The sequence below is a fragment of the Herpailurus yagouaroundi genome, unplaced genomic scaffold, assembly GCF_014898765.1.
Source record: "Herpailurus yagouaroundi ecotype Mexico unplaced genomic scaffold, PumYag 161, whole genome shotgun sequence".
Classification (NCBI taxonomy): Eukaryota; Metazoa; Chordata; class Mammalia; order Carnivora; family Felidae; genus Herpailurus; species Herpailurus yagouaroundi.
Window position 1 is genome coordinate 13,811,077 of NW_024412402.1, and position 22,818 is coordinate 13,833,894.

At 43.3% G+C, this 22,818-nt stretch overlaps 1 long non-coding RNA gene across 1 annotated transcript; it reads right to left on the minus strand.

Annotated features, from left to right (window-relative positions):
* Positions 1-437: 437 nt before the first annotated feature.
* Positions 438-15,273, minus strand: LOC121035546 (uncharacterized). Its single transcript, XR_005792945.1, has 3 exons — positions 13,358-15,273; positions 12,160-12,345; positions 438-3,223 (listed from the first exon to the last, which is right to left on the minus strand). It is a non-coding gene; the product is annotated as an uncharacterized LOC121035546 (long non-coding RNA).
* Between the last annotated feature and the right edge of the window lie 7,545 nt (positions 15,274-22,818).

Genomic DNA, 22,818 nt, shown 5'->3' on the forward strand with positions numbered 1-22,818 from the left:
GGCGTGATATGACCATATTTGTGGTTTAGAGAGATTTCCCTGGCGGCTGCTTGGCGGTGTGGAGGGAAAAACTGGAGGCATGCCGCCATCGTCCAGGTGAAACACGAGAGCTGTCTTAACTACAGTCGCGCAGAAGATGAAGAGAAGCAGACGGACTTGGAAACAGAAGAAGGGAAAAGGTACATGTCTTTCCTGATTGATTAGCCATGACAGTTGAAAGGAGAAAAGACAAGGACCACACCTTGCTTTCTGACCTGGATAGATGACAGGGCTGTTTATTGAAAGGCAATAAGGGATTGTTAGCAACAGTCTCTAAATTTACGTTTTCCCATCGCATCAGATTAATTGCTCCTCGTGGATCCTGAAACTAGCTTTGATAAACACTAGTGAAAACAAACAAATTATGAGAGCACGCTCTTCCAAGAAATCAACACGAGTTCACAGTTGATGCAACGTTGCTTTTATTTGGGGATTCAAGGGACATACGACAAAGTCTCAGAAAATGTCAACAAAGTCACATTTTGTGCTTGGCTACTCACTTAATGAGAACTGTGTGGGATATGGCCAATAATCATCATTTTGAAAACAGGACGGCCTGAGCCACAAGGAGGTCTAGGTCTGACAATGCCAGATTTTGAAGTGGAAATTTACAACAAATATTCAGGTGCTTCCAAATGTCTAGATGTGTGTCCTTAAGTAGATGCAGCTTAACTGACTCCTTCGAGACAGAATTGCATTTGGGAACTGTGTCATCCAGCTGACCACTTTATTAATCATTACTAAATGCCAATTAAATGCGAAGGATCCGGTGAAAAAGAGTGAGATTTCCTCACTTCTAGCTTTTTATGGCTGAAGTATTCTTGAGTTCGTTACATGGATAAGTGAGGATTAAAATAGCAAATAACCATTGATATTTTCAAAAACATAAGGACTATCGAAACAGTCGTGTATAAATATTCATGCAGAAGCACTGACAAATACATACTGTGCATAAAATCGGGTAAGGAAATGCTCATTAGAAGACCCGATTGGTTTAGGTGAACTAAGAATTCCAAATAACTTAAGAATAGCATTGGAGACATGGTGCACATAATTTGAGCCATTATGTGTTCTTTGGGGGTGGACCATTGACAATGTCTACATCAGAAGATGTCAGTTCATAACTGGCTAGTTTTCACGTTGAGGTGGGAAGCAAAACAGGTGCAAAGTGGAAACAACCTGCTAGGCGCAGTCCCCCCCCCCCCCCCGAATCACCCAGACAGAACACTTTCCTTGATCAAATTCAAGTTCATACTTCATGTAGGCAGGGTGGGGTAGTTCAAGAGCCTCAGAGAGGAGACTGGGCAGCCTGGTTTCTGGACCTAGCTCTGCCACACTCAAATGTGTGAGCTTCCTGTAAGCCACTCACACTTTGATTTGCCGTCTGTAGAAAAGCACGTTGCAACAGATGACCTTTGAGTTTCCCCCCTCCTTTATTAATCCTCAGGAATTTTAGATTTTGTGCAGAACAAGGCGAACCGTTTCCTCAACGTCTGGCAAAAAAACAAACAAAAGCCTAAAATGCTGAGAAGCTCTCTTCCCCAATTCTGTCAGTTTTCTCCTATGAAAAGTCTTTCGATCGTTCTAATGTCATTTAAGCAGAAAACTGAAAAATTTGAGGGGATAACTGAATGTCATAGCTATTTGTTCACCATAAAGAACTATCGGGGAATACGGAAGTGCTAACACTGCAACACTGACCACAATATTGGGACTTCGTGCTTCAGATCATGAGATTTACGGTCACAGTTCTGAGTGCGGACCCTGTGCGTTTGGCAAGTTACTTAATCTCATTAACTGTTAGCTTCCAAACAGGGATAATCGTACCTATCTTGCAGGGCTGTTCTGAGCTGTAGGCTTAAGCGCGTTCATACGTCAAATGCTTAACATACATTAAGACCTCGATAAATACTAATTGTTATTAAGTGAAAAGAAAAATCGTAAGTTCTCATATTACCACCAATCACTCCCACTTGCTTTTGTGGAAAATAAGATGGTATTTCCAGGTGACACCCAAGGTGAGAGAGGGGACGTGTGTGTGGGAAGTCCTTACCGTATATGTCTATGTATGCTGGCATTCAATGTCAACTAGACACGTATACTCATAATTCCCAATATTCACCACATAGATTCCTTCCTCCATGGCTTTGCTCACATTGCATTCATTTAAAGCAATCTATTCTCTCTTTCCTTTCCATTCATCTAAATATTTAATACCTCTCCCCCCTTTTTTTGTAAGTAGGCTCCACGCCCAATGTGGGGCTTGAACTCACAACCCTGAGATTAAGAGTCGCATGCTCTACCAACGGAGCCAACCAGGTGCCCCTAAATCTTACTATCCTTTAAGATTCATCTTGTGTTTTCCTCCTTTGGAAACTTTCTTCCCTAAACAGGCCAGGTTTGCCCAGACTATGGTGACCTCCTCTGAACTCTTTGCTTATTATCTCTTGAGTTTTACTGTGGTCTTAACATCCATGCACCTGATTGGTTACTATCTTTTCAAAAGTTTGTGTTTCTTGGTCTCATTAAATTTAAACTCTTTAGAGGCAGGGATCATGTCTCAGCGAACCTATTTTGCTGGATTAAAAGAATGGTTGACTGGTCTGTGTCAGGTGGGATAATGTCCACTATGTTATCCTTTGGATTGCCTCTGACTACTTTGGTATTTCGAAAGTACTTTATGTTCCTTCAGGTCACTCTTAAGATCAAACGGTGTGTGGCTAAAAATCGATGTTCTTATAGCACTAATTTTGTTCCTTACCCCATGAACACCTGTGTGCAATTTTCTGTTGTAAAAACATCAATGCCTTCACGAGCATACTCATCCCGGGAAAATATTTTAGAAAGGCATGTCACACTGAATTTTAAATACAAACAGAGGAATACACACAAGGAAGGGAAAGTCCTTGGCTCTTTAGAAATCTAGATGTCACTGTTAAATTTTGTCTGGTTCTTGAAAACATGGTCTCCTGTTCTGAGAGTTCTATTGCCTGCAACTGCGCCATTTGGGGTGTGCTGCTTAGCAGGGAAGGTGTCTTCAGGTGATCTCTTTCTTTGTTTCAACTCCATTGTTGGCTTGAGCGTCCATCAGTGCAGCTGTGTCTCTGAAGTTTTTGTCCTTTTCCTGGGGAGACCTTCCTGAGGAGGGGGGCTATAGGACCAGCTGAAAGGAACATCGACACAACTAAAAAAGTAACAGAACATGTCACAGAAAGTTATCACATTGACTCTTCGATAAAAATAAGTAAACGTAACGATACTTTAGGGGCCGTGCTATTTCTAACTCCACGTGAAATGCTGCATCACCAGAAAGACGTAGCACTTTCTCGCTCTTCACGTCGCTCAAGGACCAGTCAAGCAACAGCATTGCTTGAGCGTGTGAGCAACCCCACGCTAATCACTCTGGGAGAAAAAGCTCCGTCAGAAAAGCTTCAGGGTTATCCAACAGGCAACTTACTGAAATAGGACACATAGGAAAACAACAAAAGAACACAGGACATTAAGGACAAATTCAAATAAATCTAAAGACCAAAGGCAAAATAAAATAATTGTGGATACACAAGTGCTTAGCAACGCAGGGGTGAATGAAGTCACTGAAAATTGTTAGGAGTTAATGTCAGTTTCTTGTGGTTGTATTTCTAGGGCCTGGCTCAGAGGACGACATACGGTGCCCACTGAAAGAAAGGAGGAAAGGAAGAACAAAAGGGAGGGAGGAAGGGGGAGACTGAAGAAGGAAGGGAGGGAGGGAGGGAGGAAGGAAGGGAAGGAGGAAGGAAGGGAAGGAGGAAGGAAGGGAGGGAGGGAGGAAGAAAAGAAGGAAGGAAGGAGGGAAGGAAGGAAGGGAGAGAGAGAGAAAAAGGGTGGAGGGAGGGAGGGAAAGAGAAAGAAAGAAAGAAAGAAAGAAAAAGAAAGAAAGAAAGAGAAAGAAAGAAGAGAAAGGTTGCTGAAAGGTACCAGTGGTGGAGAGCAGAGTGTGCGGGGAGGAATAGCAGTGTGCGAGCTCATTCAAAGACCAGGAAGCCAGGAAGAGCAGGCTTGCTTAATTCAAGGAGAGATTATACATTCGGAGTGGCTTTAGAAAATAGGGCAGGGCAATTTTCAGGAGGTCCTGAACATGTTAAGATTTAATTTGGGAAACGTGGCGCGTTAATGTGACTTTGTGGGTTTTGAAGGGAACATTAACATGATTCAGATAAATCGAATGGAAAGGGAAATGTGAAACTCAAAGCCGTCAACCCAATGGGGTAAAACAAAACCATGCTGCAAGAAATTAAATGACGGCAGAAGGACCAAAGACTATGGTCTTAAAATAGAAAGACAGGTGCTTGTCTGGGTTTCTTCTGTGTTAATGCTGAAGGACATGGGCTTAGAAGTCAGATCAAGAATTTCCTTCTCCCACTGTGTAGCTTTTTTCATTCTTCAGCTGTTCCTCTTTTTTGTCTCTGCCCTTCCTGAAAATGAACTTCAGACTTTACTGTTTTAGCAGCAAGGCAAAAGATGTTAGTAAATAAAGTACCTGGAGGTGGAATCAAATATAACTTTAAAGGACAACTGTTGGTAAAAACAGACTCCGGATTCCAGGGTCCTGGAATGGTTGTTCTTCTATTTCTATACTTTAGAGCAACTTCAAAAATCCTTAAGGCTGCAAAAACATTTAGAGACCAACTCATCCAACCCACTCATTTTGCAGATAAGGATATTCGGGAAGAGCTGTATTCGTGTTTCTCTTATTCTGCAAAAGTTATTATGAATGAGATATACTTTGCAGGTGGATTTTGATGTAACGAAAGCCCTTACTGTCAGCCTTTTCATTATGCCAGCACAATGAAGGTGCATAATGAGTTAGGCACGGCAAAAGAGATGCACTAACACGTATCGCTGATATACTGCCACATATCTGCCCTAAACACTTTGGATATGTTGATGATGGGTCTCTAGATAGCAGGGACGATATTTTTTCCCCCTAAAACCTGAAATATAACCCTGTATGAAATATTGTTAACAGGTATTTTTCTGTGCTGAGCAAGCATGCAACTGATCCCGGAAGAGTAATTAAAAATGTATCTTACAGAGGTATTTTAGAACTCAGTGTTTTGTGAACATCGTTGGGGACGGGGGTCACAAAGCCCCTGACACACGTGTGCAGGACTCACTTGTGAATACATTAAAACGCTATTAGAGTCAAGAAGGACGCTTGGCACAGTTTTGGGGGTAGCTAATAAGGGCAAGTCCTTGTATACATGAGCAAACGAGAAGTAAAACAATGCATCGCTTTGGTGTTGTATAGATATGGCCCATGCAGAGTGCCTCCTTCATGATATGGGCCCCATTATTAAAATGACTGTTGAGGAACAAATGGTATAAAAATATGAGCCACCGTATTTTGGTGTCCAGTATGAGTCAAATGTTTAACAAATCAGCCTTCTTTGGGGCCTCTGCCTACTTAATTGGAATGAGTAATCTCTTGTATCATCTCAACATGAGCCTCCCTCGGACTCCTTTTTGTCTCCCGAACATATAAGCATAAATCGGGACGTTTGCGTAGCCTCGCTCAGGGTCCCTCCGTGATCTGATGGTAATGATTCTCCAAATTTGCATCAAGAGCACCTTCACCTACAGAGCGTAGAGCAAGTGCCTCGCACCAGGCTGACCAAACTCACTGTTGCACTGTCTGGCTTTTTCCTTAATGGCTAGATCTTCGGGGGTCAGCTCCTTGGTGGGGAGGGGGTCTTCAGTCCAACGGAAGACCACGTCGAGACACCAAAAGGGAAGTTGAGGTTAGTGCATAAATGACCGAAGGCAGAGTTTTAGTTATGCATCGTGTGCCATGCAAAATGGAGGAAAAATGGAAAAGAAGTTATTATCGTTATGATTTTGGTTACTCTGATTAAATCAATAAATTATTATCTCTGCCTAAAGCCATTTCCCTGGCATTTTATCTCATCCCAGTAAAGGAAATGGATTTCCTACGAGTAAGATTTACCATTCTAATATTCTCCATTCACTTCACAAATTGTCCACAGTCTGGATGAAGAGTAAATCAGTAAAGGGTAGCAAATATTTTACAACTAGTCCCAATGTCCACAATGATAACCCTCTTAGAGACCATTACTTTCCAACATCAAGGTCACACACATCCATTCATTCTTGCATGGGAACACAGACCGTGGAGCCCTTTTTCTCTTAGATCAATTAGCGAGGAATTTTTTTTAAAGCTGATTTTAAGAACATTCTAGTCAGGAGCCATTTCAAATGATGAGCAATACCCAAGGGGGGGGGGAGGCGGGAATCTCAAGTAGGCAACATGTAAAGCCACACACAACTATACGCACATTAGTATAATTACACATTGCAAATTATATCGGATGTATCTAATATCTAATTTTTTGAAAGCTGACTCCACTTGAGATTTCAATAACAGCATCAACATCTTGCAGGTGGCTCCTTCTCCATAGTATCCAGAGAGAATTATTCCTCTAATGTGCTTACAACCCTCAAGTAAAAGCTGAAGCTCTCCCTGAAAGGACCAATGAACAATGAAACTGGGAATATTACCTTGATAGATTAGGCAAGGGAGGGGGGAGATTCCACCAAATATAATATTCAGCATGGTTATTTATCCTCTGCCTTCTGTGCATAGGATCCTTATTTGCTTCCAGCAAGAAGAAACAAACTTAAACACAATCCTCATTACAAAACGTGGGGGAGGTTTCCCATGTAGAGTCTGAGGCAATGATATAAAAAGCTAAGGGGCTGTGACGATTTTTTAGAACACCTGATAAAAGAGAAATACGCAACTGAATGGCGGATTATATCTTTGATTGAAAACAGAGGGCCCTCCGTTAAATTCCGCTCTTATAGAACATACGATTAATCTGTCCGAAAAAGGAGGCCAGATCAAAGCTCCATTTTGAGGAACAGGCTTTTGTCCTCATCTTTCTGTATGAATCAATCAGTTATCGAATAACCAAATATACATTTGTGATCTTGGAGAGTGGAGCGTATTATTCAAGTTGATTGGATCCATTTTCTTGATTCCTCCTTGAAGATCTTTCTGCTAATTAGTCAGGGTTACTATTGAATTATTTAATTATCTGCACTTTTGTGCAATGAAATATGTTGTCATATCACATACTTTATCATGCTACTGCTGTTCACACTTAATGATGCCTCTATAGTTACCAGTTTCCTTTGTTCTACTCAGTAAGTGGTTTTAGAAAGGGGGTGGGCCGGGAAGGAGGAGCCTGGGGTTTGTAAAATAAAATCATACATTCCTGGTGCCCATGCAAAACTTTATGCATTTACATGAATCTCTTTTTAGCAATTAAGTTGCAATTCCATTTGGAATAAGTTAAAAGGCACATGTCGGCGACTTCAAACGCAGCCAGGATGGTATTACTATACCTTGGACCTCTCCCCACTGCATTTCCACTGCAGTGCAATGGTAAAACGATTTAATCTTTTTTTTTTTTTTTTTTAATCAGCAAGGAATGTCTTTAACAAGGAAGAAGTAAATTATGATAATTACTCTGAATGGTCGGATCCTTGAGCATTACTAATTAGCATTTATTGCCTGGATTATAGAACAATACATGTGAAACCGAACTGCGACTGCTCTTTTGCGTTGAAGAACTGAAAAAGGCAATGGAGCAAAAAAGGCAGCATCATCAGGACTGTCGTCTGGTAGTTTCCATCCCCTTGATAAGTGGGCAAAATCCCCCACTTTTGAAAGACGCCAACGCGGCCCTCCATATTTACGGCTCATTCATTTTTTTGTGTTGGGCACATCTTTCCATAGGATATCGTAGTCATGAGAGGCTAATGAGAGGAGAAACATTTTGGCCGTGATGTCATTTGGGGACAGTTTTATCCATTGTGAGAGTTTAACAATCAAGAGCACAAAACTCGCCGTTTCGGAAAATATACATTTTGCTGCAGACATTCCGACTTAAAAAGGAAACAAAGAACTCAGCTCTTAGTAAATAGAATTTTACATCCACCTCCCCACTTTCTCCTAGGAGGACTACAGTTGCAAAGAATTGAGAAGAGGAAATTGGCATGTAGTGCAAAAGCCTTTTCTCCTCACCCCCCCCTTTGGGCCCCGCCCCAACGCATCACGAATTTGTAACAAAACAGATTCTGAAATTAGAAATAGATGAGATCTTAATCAACGGAGCAACATCGGTCGTGGAAATAAATGCCACTCAAGTAATCTGGCAACTGAAATTCCCCAGTAAACCCAGTAGGTAGAAGAGAAAGGGAGGAAAATTAACCATCCCTCACCCCCCCTCCCCACCCTGCAGCATCGTGGGTTCCTCCACACCCCAGTACAGGGAATGAAGAGGAAAGGATGTGGTAAAATATAAAGCCAGTACTAAATACAGTCGCTAGTCTTCCCAATGCCTTCCATGGATTCCCTCCCCTGATCCCTTTTAGTTTGAAAGAATAAGTTTGACTAAATCTGTGAGGAGATTAAACAGGCTGGTGATAAAAATTAATTCTGCTGAATGAGCAAATGCAGGTTTGGATGGCAGAGATGCAAATAAGAGAATACTTTTCTTTTCCTTTGACCTACCAAGCGGATTAGTTTAGAATGTTAAATTTGATTTTATTAGAATATATTAGCAGTGTTTTAATTAATACCAATCAAACATTTTCTTTCCCTGGGGCTTGATGTGTTCCTAACGCTTTCTAAATCATCTGGTATTTATCCATCAACCCCCCCCCCCCCCACCAAATTACCAAAGCCTTTTGTTACATTCTTCATCATTTTACTGTATTCAACAGAAAACTATGAGCTGTTTACCTAAAGGTGTCTTGCCCATAAAATTAGTTCCCAGGTGCAGGATTTAAAATGAGTCCTGGTCGTTAGTACAGTTGATTTTTCTTTTTTTTTTTTAAAGGTAGAATTAGAGACTCAAAAATAAACATCTTGTGTGTTTTTCTTTTGGGGAAAAATGTTGCAAAAGGAGTTTTGGCTGGTTCGTATTACTTGGCCTTCTTCTCAGTAGAGCTTCCTAAAGCTGTTAAATTTCCAACTGCCTTGGTGTAGAGCTGGCATTTCTTTGGAAACAGAGGCAAAAAAAAAAAAAAAAAAAAAAAAAAAAAAAAGGAATAAAAAAAGGAGGAGGGGGAGAATCTAGTTAAAAATATGGTGAACCAGGATGCCCTGTGAACTGAATTGTAACTGTGTGTTCCAACGAGGTGTTGCATTGCATTTCACTCATTATCCGCTCCTTTTCTCTCAAGCTTCCTGTCCTTCTGTGTCCGAAAGCTCCACTTCACGTCTTTTTCTTTTCTTCCTGCAACGCAAACCGCCCCCCCCCAATTCCCCGCCTTATTTTTTTTTTTTTTTATCTGCCAAGCTGGATTTGCACTTTTAAAGATCGGTATCAATAATGCCCGGCTTGTTTCGGTTGCACTCCCCCTTTAAAAGACAGCTCTCTCTAATTGATGCGTCTGGGCTAGTCTAGACTGGTAGTGATTGAACCAACCACCAATTATGTTATTCATTTCACTGAACTTTGCTGATGGGCTCGGTGAGGAAGAAGGGGTGTTGAGAAACCTGCCCTTACACTCGAGCAGTCCCCTGCTGAAATTCAAAATCCTGTGCGTCGTTGTGCATTGCTAAATGCCCGTGTGATCAGTTGTGATGGCAACCTCAGGGCATGAGCAATCCACTTGAAAACATGTTAAAAAAAAAAAAAAAAAAAAAAAAACCAAAAACCAAAAGAGAGCCTTGGAATACAAACTGTATCACTTGTATTAAATTACTATCCTGTTCCCATTTAAAATCATAGAAGAATGATATCCAGCATGTTTTTATTGGCCCATGAGTCTATCTTTATAGAACTGACTGCAGATAGATTTTGACTTAGTAAAGCACCAAATGTTTTGCAAATATTTGATATGCATCATGTGGTAATATAGATCCATAAGTTAAATAGATCCCTTTCCATAATTTCCAAATACCTATGCATACACACCAGCTTACGATGGGGAAAAAAATCATTAATCCATTGTGGAGAAACCGAAGGTGACTTGAAAATCAAATAACTCTTTTCTCTGAAGCCCATTCAGGCTTCCCAAGGCTGGAAAGTAATATTTAAATAGTACAACTGCACGAGAGGTCGCAACAAAAGACGTAGTGCAATTGTTGCACGCTTCATTTTCTCGATTCAGTTTTCTGATACAAAATGGTTTCTTGACTACAGTTTGGAGTCAATGACTGAAATTGCAATAAACACTCAAAAAAAAACCCCATACATACACACACACACACACACACACACACACACACACACAGGAAAAGAACAGTTTCCTTAATCTTCGACTACACGTATAAAATGAGGTTACAGCCAATACAAAGTCTTTAAAAGAAGAAAGCATTTGAAGTCAGGGGTGATTTAGGTGTTTCCCAAAAATATAAGACAAGTGTTGGCCCACGAATACCAAAACTGTCTAAATAAAATTGTATATGGGAGTTTTTCACAACAAAGAAAAGGTAAGTTAACGTTTCTCTTCTTCAACTAGGAGATAGATCTAAATCACTAAAATTATTCTGTCACAGAAAGTTCCGTTTTTCTGAAAACTGCAGACGAGGTAACGCTAACAAATTACCTTAAGGTTATTTTAAAGGTACAGTTTGGTGTTATAAGTAACTTTGTTGGATTACATTTAAATCCTGATAAATTTTTCCACCCCTTGATTACTCCTAAAAGATACAATAATTGCATATTGTGTGCATGCTGCTATTTCTTTGCTTTCACATATTCAGAAAATATATTTCCAATGCCTATTACCCTTGAACTCACAGCGTGTAACATTTTAAAACGGACGCCAAGCACGCAGGCTCTGTCTCTCTTATTTTTAAAATCTCGCAAAGTACCACAGATGTAATCTTCATGAACACCATCAATTTCATCCTCCCTGTAGCGTAGCAAGAGTCGAATTTTTAGCCTACTACTATTTTAGCCCAAACTCCTGGTTTGCCCCCATCTGCGTCTGTGTGCTCACTGTCCGGCCGTATATGTGACACATACGTGTGAGGACTGAGTGTGTAACATGTCCACATGCCCGTTTTAATTGGACGTGATTTTCAGATTAACTGTTGAGTTTCAAAGTTGGAGGCACGGGGCATGCTGGGACTTCAGCTGCTATGTTCTGAGGTCAAGCACCAGGTACTGAGCTGTTCTTGTTACGCTCGGATAGTACTGCGTGTTGCTCTCAAGAAACAGACCACGGTAGATGAGTTCCCCAAGCCTTGGGCATCAGCGATACACATTCGTACGCACAGCAGCCAACACGCTCCTCTAACAGAATGTATACCTCCTTCACCAGAAATCCAGGAGAGCGGCCACTTTCTGCTCACCTGACCCCATCTAACAATGAAAACCTCTGAGCCGTGCTCCGTCAGTTCAGACAAACTTTCTTTTCTTTTGTTTTTGCTTTAAAGAAAGAAGTTCCACCCAATTTCCAGGATGCACAAGCACGACTCACAGCTCCCAAGAGCCTAACCCGTGGATTTAAACGGTAAACATCACAAGTTAGGGTCTCAGGGATTGAGAGGAGCGCAGGAAAATTGTTCTTTCTTGAGACAAAGCAAGGCAAAGCAAGAACCACAGCCAGGTTCTGTTCCAGGTTCATGACCAAAAAGGCCACAAACAGGTGGCAGGGTATTCCCTCACTCTCGAAGCTTCCTCAGGTCACAAAATTTAGAGCCCACGTAAATACGATACATTCATATGCACACACGCACTCTCTGTGGACACATATACGTACCTGAACATACGATCGCGAGCATATCAGAGAAAAAAACAAAACAAAACAAAAAACTCTTTGACGCTTTGGGCAATCCAGTTTTACAAGGAAAATCATATGCATAGACCCAGGAACGCCCCTGTCTTCAAAACCAAGGTCTAAAAGAAGGATCAAATGTCCTTTTGGAGCTTTAACTTACAACTAGCACAAATGACGGTAAAGAAAATAGGCATCTCTTTCCCCCTGGGCAAGCATGCCGCATGCAAAATCATAGAAAATCAGGTTTTCGGAGGGAGAAGACCCAAGGCACAGGGCTTGGAGGCCGTGGAAGTACAAATACGAATAGCGTTTTAAACTCACCCATTGGAAGCGGAGCAGGGCTGCAGCCCTCGTGCAACACCATTCCGAGCAAGGGGGGTTAATGGGAGCTCGCAGTGCGCTAGCCTGGGCGAGGTGTTTCAACAGAGGACCGACATCGGGGCGGGGAGGGAGGCGGGGGCAGGAAGCGATACACCAAATCTCGAGACTGTAACTCTGTAGCTCATGCTTTGACGAGGGAGAAAAAAAAAGGCAATTTGGTGCAAGTGGAGGGAGGGACTGGGACTGATCAAATTTTGAAAATATTCAGCGAAAAAAAAAAGTTTTTTATTTCCCTCTCTCTCTCTCTCTCTTTTTTTTTTTTTTAAGAATGAGAAACCTCCCAAGAGCTGCTTTTAAAAAATTCCTTGCTTCTTTCTTTAGCGTGCACTTTGCCAGTCCTGCAAACGGGGGCCTCGTCTTCATCAGCTGCTTGGCTGAGGCCAAGGCCAAATCACCCAGAGCCAGCACCAGGCTGTCATTTGGGAGGCGAGGTGGGGAAGGGGTGGGTGCAGGCTGGGGAGATCCGTCTCCCCCGCCCCACTCCCGCCGCCGCCGAACCTTTGGAGCCTCTTGCCAATATTTCAGAGGAATCAGAAGCATAATTGCCTTCTCTTGTCGCAGAAGCTACCGGTTCTGTACCTGAGAGATAGTCGCTTGTTCCCATCTGCCTGGAAGCTGAGTTTTCCCCAAGCCAGGGGTTCTTGTGCTGCCTCCAAAACCGAAAGGAAAGGGAGGGGAAGTGGGTGGAAAGACTCTTAAAATTTTTCTTCCTCCTTGTCTGTCTTTCTTTTTCTTTCTTTCTTTCTTTCTTTCTTTCTTTCTTTCTCTTTTTCTCTCCTTCCTCCCTTCCTCCCTCCCTCCCTCCCTTCCTTCCTTCCTCTTTTTTTTTTTTTTCCTTTATTCCAGCCTAAGCAAGGTAGATGGCTGGCTAGTCAAAGAGAATGACAAAGCAGCCCCCTCCAAGGAAGACACTGGAGGGGCCCCGGGCATTTAGTAAAAATGCTAAATATTTGGTAGATGTTTCCATATGCAACTAGAAACCGTTAAAACTCCAGGCTCTCCCCTCTTCTCCCCCACTCTTCCAAAATAGAATCATAACAGCAAGACAGCTAAATGATGCCTCTTTCCCCTCTGTACAGGGTCTACTCAGCATCCCCCACCCCCCCATCTCCAAGACAACTTTTTTTTTTTTTCTCACCTCTGTAGGTTCTTCTCAGGCACAATCCTCCGTTCAGTTCAGGGTCTCTCCTTTCTCTCTCACTTTCCTTTTCCTCTCAGAAAGGCCAGTCCGTCATCAACCTACCTTGCTCCTCTCTCCCTGTCTCAACCTCTCTCTCCCTTTTTCTTTTACTATTAAAAATAATAATAATAATGGCCTTTTCGACATAGCAGCGTGAAGTGGCCGCCTTTGAGAAAGCACATTTAATCTTTGCTGGCTCCCCTAGGCTTCAGTGAAGAAGGAGAAGGCAAGAAAAAAAGGGAGAGAGAGAGAAAAAAAGATTGTAAGGGAGGCTGCTGACGGACAGCAAGCATCAGGCACAAATCAGCGACAAGTTGAATTTTCCTAGACCACACTGCCCCCTTTCTTCTCAGCTCTCTCCCTGGGCTCCTGGAAAGCCCGAGTGTCTGGTTACAGAGGCTCCTTTTGCCAACCATGGTGCAGATTCCTCGCATGCCTGCTTAAATCTCTGGCAGAATAAGGAATCAATATCCCCCCTCTAATCACCGTTAGCTCTATCTACGGCTTCCCTCCTTTTCTGAGAAACCACTTGGCTTTCCCCGCCGCTCCCCCGCCCTGCCAGGCTCCTACATACAAAGCTTGCGGTCCTGTCATTTCTCACTTCCTTCCATATCTTGGAGACAAGCCTCCCTTCTAATATCCTCTCGCGCTCGCTCGCTCTCTCCGTTGTAGTGTCTCATCCCTGACTCGCAGCCCCGGATGCACTAAGGCATCTCCCTGACTGCTAATGAGACCAAAAATACACCAGCAGGTCAGGGGGAAGGCCAGACATTGTATTATACGAATACAGGAAAAAAAACCAAAAAACAAAAAACAAAAAACAAACAAAACAACCCTCAGCCTGCTAGACCCAGAGATCAGGTATCACGTTTTCTAGAAGGGGTAAAAGAAAGGGGGGGAGGGGGGGGGGGGGGGGAGAGAAAGGAGTGAAGAAGAGGAGACCAGGGCGCAGTTCTCCGCCTAATGGTTCCGCATCCCACCGGGCATTTAGGGCACCTATGCCTGTATGCGTGCAGGTGGAGAATTCTGTGAGCCTTGCTGGGTTTTCTTTACGGACAGAAAGTCAACAGCCCCCAAATACTTCCTTGCAGTCGGCATTTAGAGGCACGAAGAGCAGAGATTCCAAGCCCTATTTAAAATACGCACTCTATTCAGGCATGAGATGACGACAACGCTAAAAATCTCTTTCCTTCCAGCGGCAGGCTTTGCTCCTTGACTATCTTTGCCATATGCACTGATTTACCACTTGGCTTCTGCAATGGACTCATCACTCACTGCGGCTTCTCCTACCCCTTTACTTCTACCGCAGACATTTTCCTTCTTTCTGAAGTATTTCTCCTCCAATGTCCATCAGATCCACGCACACTCCACTGATCAGCCTACGGCCCCTTGGTAATGATAAGTAATAATTCAGATGACAAAAAAGTGGCAGAAGATAAAAATGAAAGACATCCTGAGTTGAGTAGGGGAGTGTCTCCCATCATTTCTGGTGGCACACGTTTTCGGAGCTCGGCTACACATCGATCCTGGAAAGCAGGTAGCTCCTGAAAATCGGGGTCTCTACCTATCTACACACACAGTGGGTATATTGCCACCTCCACCCGAGTTTGCTGGCCGGAATCATGCAGACAACAGGCAGTGCTGTGTTAAGTATAACGCTGGGTTCCGTAAATAGCAGGGAAGGGAGGGAGATATCTGAGGACACAGGTTTCCTCTAATCGATGTTTTTTAAAGGTGGCTTCTTTGTGCTCAACTCAGACATTGTGCTTTGTCTCTCACTGGGAGACCTGCAGAAACGCAGCTGGATGCCAAGGAAAAGGAGAAGAAAAAGCACACATGAGGAGACCCAGAGAGAGGAAGAAGGGAAAGGAGAAGAGAGGAGAGGAGAAGGGAGGGGAGGGGAGAGGTGGGGGGGGAGGGAGAACAAACAGAGGCAAAAAAAAAAAAAAAACAAAAAAACCCAGACAGACTTACAATCATAGCATTGGATTCCCTTTAATACTTTGTGTGTGTGTGTGTGTCGTTATTGGGAAGGAGAAAGACATGGTTGGCAGGCTTGGGGACTGGGTTAGAATCTTTTTCAGATTTGGCTAATAGTGTGTTTGCACTAGACTGATGAGAAAAAAAGACATGCTAGAATAATCATAAAGGGTGGAGCTGTCAAAGAAAAAAATCTTTGACTCACTGGGTGCCTCCCTGTAACGCCAAGATGAATCATTCCTAACCAGAGTCGTCAATTGTCTCAGTGTGCTTGCACACGAAGGCCAGATTATGGGAATCACGTCAGTGCCCCCATCTTCAGAAAGGAAAGGTAAGCAGAGAATGGAATTCTGAGACTCCCCTAAACCTCTCTCTGTGTGCAGCCGCAGTTCAGCGCGGTTTGTCACACGCCCAGCGAATCCGCCCCTGTCTGTATTCACTCTGCTTACAAAGATATACAAATGTATGAGTTACGAAAGTTTTGCTACGAACACATCGTGTTCTCTACACAACTCAGCGATGTCTTTGGAGGATCCTTACTTCAAGCAGTTAACGCCTGACCCCAATTTCTGTGGGTAATTAGTGAGCTAGATAACCACACAAAGTGGGTAATTATTTAGTACCCAAGGGTACGCTAGAAGTGGGTAGTGGCTTTGTTAACAAAAGCACATCTCTAATTATTGTATCTATGATGGGTGTTTTAAAAATACCAGTTACTATATCAAGTGAACCATGATAAGCAAGTGAACTGTTTTGCTGTCCTTCGCGTATATACATATGTATATTCCATCCTGGTTAATAATATTTACCTCTCTCGTACGGAGCGTTGTGAAAATTAATTAGTTAACATCTGTAAGACTCTCAGAGAGGAAATGTGCTGGAGAGTTTCTAAATACAGTATTATTATTGTTATTACTGTGTTGGCTAAGAATCCCAGGGTGAGAGGAGCTTAGGGAGTAGATTCAATAGTCCCGTGTCTGTCTTGCTTTGGAAAAATACGCTCAGATAACAAATGCAGTGAGTTTGTTTGCAGGGACCGGTCGCCTACCTAGCCGTCTAACACAGGCGGTGATAGAAAAGAAAGGTATATGCCATTTCCTTGACAGCTGGCTCAGGAAAGATGTGTGGAGCCGGGGTAGGAGATGGGGAGAGGGAGGAGCAGAGAGAAGTCAGGGATGGGCCTGGAAGGAAGCTGAATCAGCCCGACCACACCCTCCTTCCAAAGTCCTTCTAGCCTTCCCTTTGATGAGCAGCAAATATGCGCAAAAATCCTCAAAGAAGACATCCGTGCAAGTGCCGGGACAAATTCATCCTAATTACAACCAATCAGCCAGATATATAGTATTTATTCTGGAGAAGAACAATCACTACAAATTACTTGAACAAATGCAGATATACATTAAAATATTACAGTGTTGAGAATAAGCACGCACAAATCAGCTTCAGATATTTTTAACCCAAGACAGGAACACCAGTGAAGAAACCCTTTCTAATTCGATTGCTTTTCTGAATCATCCCCCAAGATGGGAAGGGGATATCATTTACTTCTGCTGAGAAAGAAAGAAAAGAAAAAGAAACGAAAGGAGAGGGGTGAAAAAAGAGAAAAGGAAAGGAAAGGAAAGAAAAAAGAAAGAAAAGAAAAGAAAAGAAAAAAGAAAAAAGAAAAGAAAAGAAAAGAAAAGAAAAGAAAAGAAAAGAAAAAAGAAAGCTCATGCTTTCAGGGACCTTAATTCTGGGGAGAGAGACCAAGCCTTGAAAACAAACAGCAACAAACATAAACTTACTGCTTCTTTCTCTGTAAATGTCCATCTCCTTGAGCCGGCTGTCTGGGGTCTGGCTGAAGCAGGGACAGACAGAGGCCTCTGAGTTCCACATCTTCTAGTAGGCTCACCACATTTTTTTCTTTCAAAGCAAGGTTGTCCCTGGGATTAACCCTAGGAGTCTGGGAGATGTGAAGCGTTTGGGCAGGATGAAGGGACATATGTAGAGATATTGTATTCAGCCCCGTTTAGGGTATCTAGGGAAATCGGAAAGGAGAGGGACCCCATCAGTCAGCCAACAGGTACCAGAGCTGGAACCTCTCCTGGAGGACAGCCTCCAGGACACGTGTTTATGCTGTGATTGGAGGCCAGTGAAGTGATGAGCGCATTTTAAGAGTTTGGGAGCAGAGGGAAAATTTCTCCAAAGCCACCCTAGCCAGGCTTCTGACCTGAAGCCCAGGATTCGGCGCCCCCTCCCCAAGCCCAGAACTACAAAGGCTGACTGGCATTCCCCAACCCGCCCAGCTCCTTTCAAACCCGCAGACTGTGCCAGACTGGCCCCACCTCCCACTGCAGCAAATTCTGTAGCCCCGCTTCAAGCTGCGCTGTGAGGAGCCAGATTTATGTTTTAATTGTCCTACCTGGCCTTCCCCTCTGCCACTGCCCCTGGCTCTTGGTTCCTGGCGCCTTTTCAAAGGCCCAACCAACTGCTTTCCCTCCCCCATTGTCATTCGAAACACCTCTAGTTCTCCCCTCCTCCAATTGTTAGGTCTAGAATGTTCTCCTGTCCAGCAGCTGTTTTCATTTTTGGCCCCCACCTTTCCCTTTCTTTGGTCTCTCACATTCTCTTGTCTGACATTTTTTTTTTGGGGGGGGGGAATGTCAAACTATAGTTGTATCTCCTGTTATGGACCCAAAACCCAAACCCAAAGTCCGCTGCCAGCATCTTCTCCTGCCCCTCCCCCCCCCGCCCCCATATTAACATATTTGACAATCCAGTTCAGATCAGGGCACTTCCCAAAGGCTCACCTAAAACAAGCTGAAGCTGGTAGATAACAGGTGTGTGTGTGTGTGTGTGTGTGTGTGTGTGTGTGTGCGCGCGCGCGCTGATCCAACTATATGAACGCAGTGGGAAAGGGCCTGATGGACATGGAGGGAAGGAAGCACAGAAGAAAGGGGTCTGGTATATTTGTGGGTATTTAAGATAAAAGCAACAGAAGCTAATTATTGCAAGGCCTTCTAGAGAAAAGGGTTATATTTTTATGTGTGTATTTCTATGTCTCTGTATATAAACATATACACATACATGGTCTGTCTCGAGCTTCAACACGTCACAATATTTTAAGAGGATCTGATGATCTGAAAAGGGCATTTACCATACCGTAAACAGTGACGGGCAGGGCCCACGTGGTTTTGCAGCTAAAAGCTGAATTTGAAAGCCTTCAGACGGATTGGAAGAGGAAGATAAATCCCGTAAGACACCTACCCTCCCCCCAGCCTTGTCTGGGCTTAGAAGCTAAGAACTTCGGGAGCACCTCTCCCTGCTGCCACCGTGACTTTAAATTAAGCTCGTCATTGCCATCCATCCCTCAAAGTGTTTGTGCTCTTAACCTTACTCCTCAGGTCTTTATTGCTTTAACGTTGCAGTTCTGTTCTCTGTTACTCCTTTACTAGCTGCTCTTGAGTTCTTCGATGTGACAGACACTTACAGGCAAATAATATCTCATTTTGTCTTCCAAAGCCATCATCAGTGTTTTCAAAGGTTTGGGATAGTTGGAACTGCCCAGCTCTGACCGCAGCGCTAGGATCCGAACCAGATCGAACTCCATGAGCCCGGTCTTTCCTTTAGATCATTGTGTTGACTCTTGTCTCCGTGTAAATGACACTTTCCACACAGTTCATCCCCTCCCACGAGCCTGGTTTCTCCTCCGATGTGGTTTCCATAGCAGTCTATACTTACTCCACTTTAACATGTATTCATTCTTTTCATTAGCTCATTTTAGCCAAGGAATATTTATTGAGTACTTGACTGTATGTCAGGCACTGTGCTCGGCAGTATAAGTCCGTTAGCTAGAGGAAAGAACTCGATGTTCTGGTGTTGGCACTATCCATAGACTATGTTGTCTCTAGCTCCAAATTCCAAGATGAATGCGGAGCTTTGGTTGTCACATGATTGCTATTGTGTTTCTGGTATATAGCTCAGCACCTGGTATATAGCAAAAGTTTTTTTTTTTTAACATTTATTTATTTTTGAGAGGCAGAGAGAGACAGAGTGCGAGCAGGAGAGGGGCAGAGAGAGAAGAAGACACAGAATCCGAAGCAGGTTCCAGGCTCTGAGCCATCAGCACAGAGCCCTACGTGGGGCATGACCCCACAAACCAAACCATGAGATCATGACCGGAGCCGAAGTTGGATGCCTAACGAACGGACTGAGCCACCCAGGTACCCCCATAGCAAAAGTTTTTAATAAATGTTTATGCTGATGTGGCTTTGATTGTAACTTTTTGAGTGATCAGAGCTCATGTCTAAATAACCCTTGGAAGAACGCTTAGTACGATGCCACATAAAATAACATTTAATAAAGGGTGAACTGCAACCTTATTTTCTAAGACCATACTCTGGCTGAGGTCCCACTTATAGCCACCTTTGTGTTTCTGAAAAATAACAAATTGGTCTGCTTAATTCATTCTAAATGTTCTGAAGTCATGCTGTTTCTGTTTGAGAGCCAGACAGATTCTGTCTGAAATCTCACTGATCTGTGGATTAGGAGGTAATATCAAGTGATAAAGTGTCCAGGATGACGTGGCTGTGAAGGCCTATTCTGGGCTACACGCAGGGAGGGAGGGAGATCTCTTGCACTTTAAAGTGTGTGGGTAAGTCCAGATCTGAGATAAGCAACCGAGCTCAGATGCCCTCATTTCAGAAAAAAAGAGGTTGAGAAGCTAGAAATCGTTCGTGACCATATGACCGAAAGGCTCCAGAGTTTCATAATATGTATTCTGAAAAAAGGTTACACAAGTCCTTATTTGCCTAAGGAAAGAGCACTGAAGCGTGTACAAGTGGTATCCTTGGCAGGCTAGCTTCCATCCGAGACCTCATCCGGGCGATAGGGGCGGGCAGGGAGAATATGATGGCGCTCAATCCGTCCTTTGACAGGCATTGATGCACATTCAGAGTTTTGACACCACTCAAGTTTCTAAAGATGCATCCTTGGTGGCTGACCGTGACTCTCAAGGGACAGCTGGATGCATAACCACAGTCCCCCCCGACTCCAGCCCCTAAACTCTAAACATACTTTAGATGGGAAAGATCTAAATTCCCTCAGCAAGAGTCCCTCATTAACTGACAAAAAGATATTCCCAGGAAGGGGAGGAAGACGAAGCTTCCTTCTGCATTGATCAGCAAAACCATTTTCCTGAAGCAACGAGACTTTGAGCCAGTAGGGAGCAGCGTTTGGTGCAAGCAGTCTGAAGCTCCAGTGGTCTCCAAAGGAGTCATCTGGCAGATTTTATACCCCAAATCTGTAAGAGTTCCAAGTGTCAGGTTAAGTAATGTCAGGCTAAAGACTTGAATTTTTGCCTAGTAAAAAAGAAAAAAACATTATTTCGCTTTCCTTAGCCTTTTAGGCTAGTGGGGGGAAATCAATGGTGAGAGAAGTCTTCAGCATATTATTTAATAATATTTTTTGATATGAATATGTATACTAATTCTGTTGCCTCCTTATGCTTCATTGGGTGAGCTTCAGAGGACTTTTCTTGGCTTCTAGATTAACTCCATACAAGGGACTGTCACTTATCTGACGAGCCCATGTTGTCTACGAAGCCCTCTGGAAGGTACTCTATGGCCCACTGCCTTGGGGCCTGACTTGACCAATTTGTAAGTAGTACATTTCAAAAGCCTTTTGGATGTAGGCAGGTAAAAGAGAGAAGCTTTCACTCCTATACAATAAATGGGTAAACTGAGAGTGAAAAATAGAGAAAATCAAGGGCCTCCTAAAGGATGAGATCCCTATTACCTGTGCACTAATAGAATGGAGCCTGACGTTAAAAAAGAAGCATTATTCTTGGCTGACGCATATCATCTAAGAGCCAAGTTCTATTTTGGTCTAGGTTCCCTGCCATTCAGTCATTAGGTTTAGGCTGGCAAGCAAAAAGGCTTATTTCTGCCCCTGGAACTTTTGAAGATGGAGATTGCCAGGCCAAGAGTCTAGAGATGATAGGAGACCAAAGATATAGGCCAGGGACTTGGGCTGGAGTTATTTGTCTATATATTTGAAACAGCTACACAGCCAGGAGGTTGTGAGGAGAAGGAGAGAGGTGGGGGGAGGGGAAGGCTTTGGAAGCCAAGAGTGTTCTCATCTTAAATTCAGTCTTATTGATGCCATGGTTCATAGAGACATCTTTGCTGACCAAATTAATGCTCCTTAGAAGATCAGTCCCCTTTTATAGTATTCACCATTGCTGGATCGCTAAGTGCTTTCCAATATAAAGGAGAGAGGTATCCAAGGCAATGGTCTATCATGAAGCAGATACTGGATTACAATTCAGATTTCAAGCTTTCCAGTCAAACTCCTAAGACTGTATCTCACCTTTTCATTAATGGAAATAAAGTCAAGCCACACTCCTTCTCTTTTAGACTTTTTAGGCTCTTCAGATTAAAAACATTTTTTTTTTTTTACTAGTTAGGTTCTAAAGGTCTAGGATAAAGACAGGGAGAGGCAAATATCCTAATATCATTATTCCCTCTTCATAGTTGGGAACTGAGGCAATTCGTGGCTAAATACTTTTCCCAAGAAGGTTGTTGAAGCACCAAGAATAGAATCTAGGTCTCCCGGCCCAGCTGTGGTGAGGAAAAATGAGCTATGTGTAGGAACCGCCTAGGGTTCATTGAGAGTGAGTTTGTGCAAATCCAAAGTATTGTTACTAATAATCATACCCTATGCCCCCTGGTTTCCCCCATTATTTACTAATGACAGCACAGTAAGGAAGAGCTTCAAAAAGATACGATTACATTTACTTGAGTGTTTGTGAAATAGAGGAGTTTCAAAAGCACTGAGTGTGCAGAATTAATAAACTTCAAAGAACACAGAAACACTGTTTGAGACACATTTTGGGGACTGAGGTGCCGAGGCAGCCCTGGACTTCCCGCTAAGATTCAAACGGAGATAGATGCATGGGGAGCACTCTGGGGGAGAAACCCAGGAATATTCTCAAGGTGGAAACTGCTAACTCAGAGATTTTAAATGTGGCGCACTCAACCCTCATCAAAGAGTCTCTCCGTGCTGCAAACAGCAATGACAGGAAGACCACAGGGAACTCCGTCACAGGGAGCCACGCTAGCCTTCCGGGGTCCGATGCTTTGCCCTTCAGGAATGTTGGAGTGCACACTCTCCAATCCAGGCAGGTACAGAGTAAACCAACTGGAGTTTGCAACCAACCTGCACCCCCAAATGAAGGGAGGTTAAGTGAACTTTCTGGCATTCTTAAGTCTTCAAAGATTCACCGTGATATTATGACGACCTACCGCAAGTCTGGAAAATTGTTCAGGTCATGGGCCCGTGGGTCTCTTAGCTCTGCGTGATACTTAATACCTCCTGCGTGAAGTGTGCTGATTATGATTTTACTATGGTTAGCGCTGTGCCTGCCGCATGATAGGTGCTTTACAAATTATTGTTCTTTC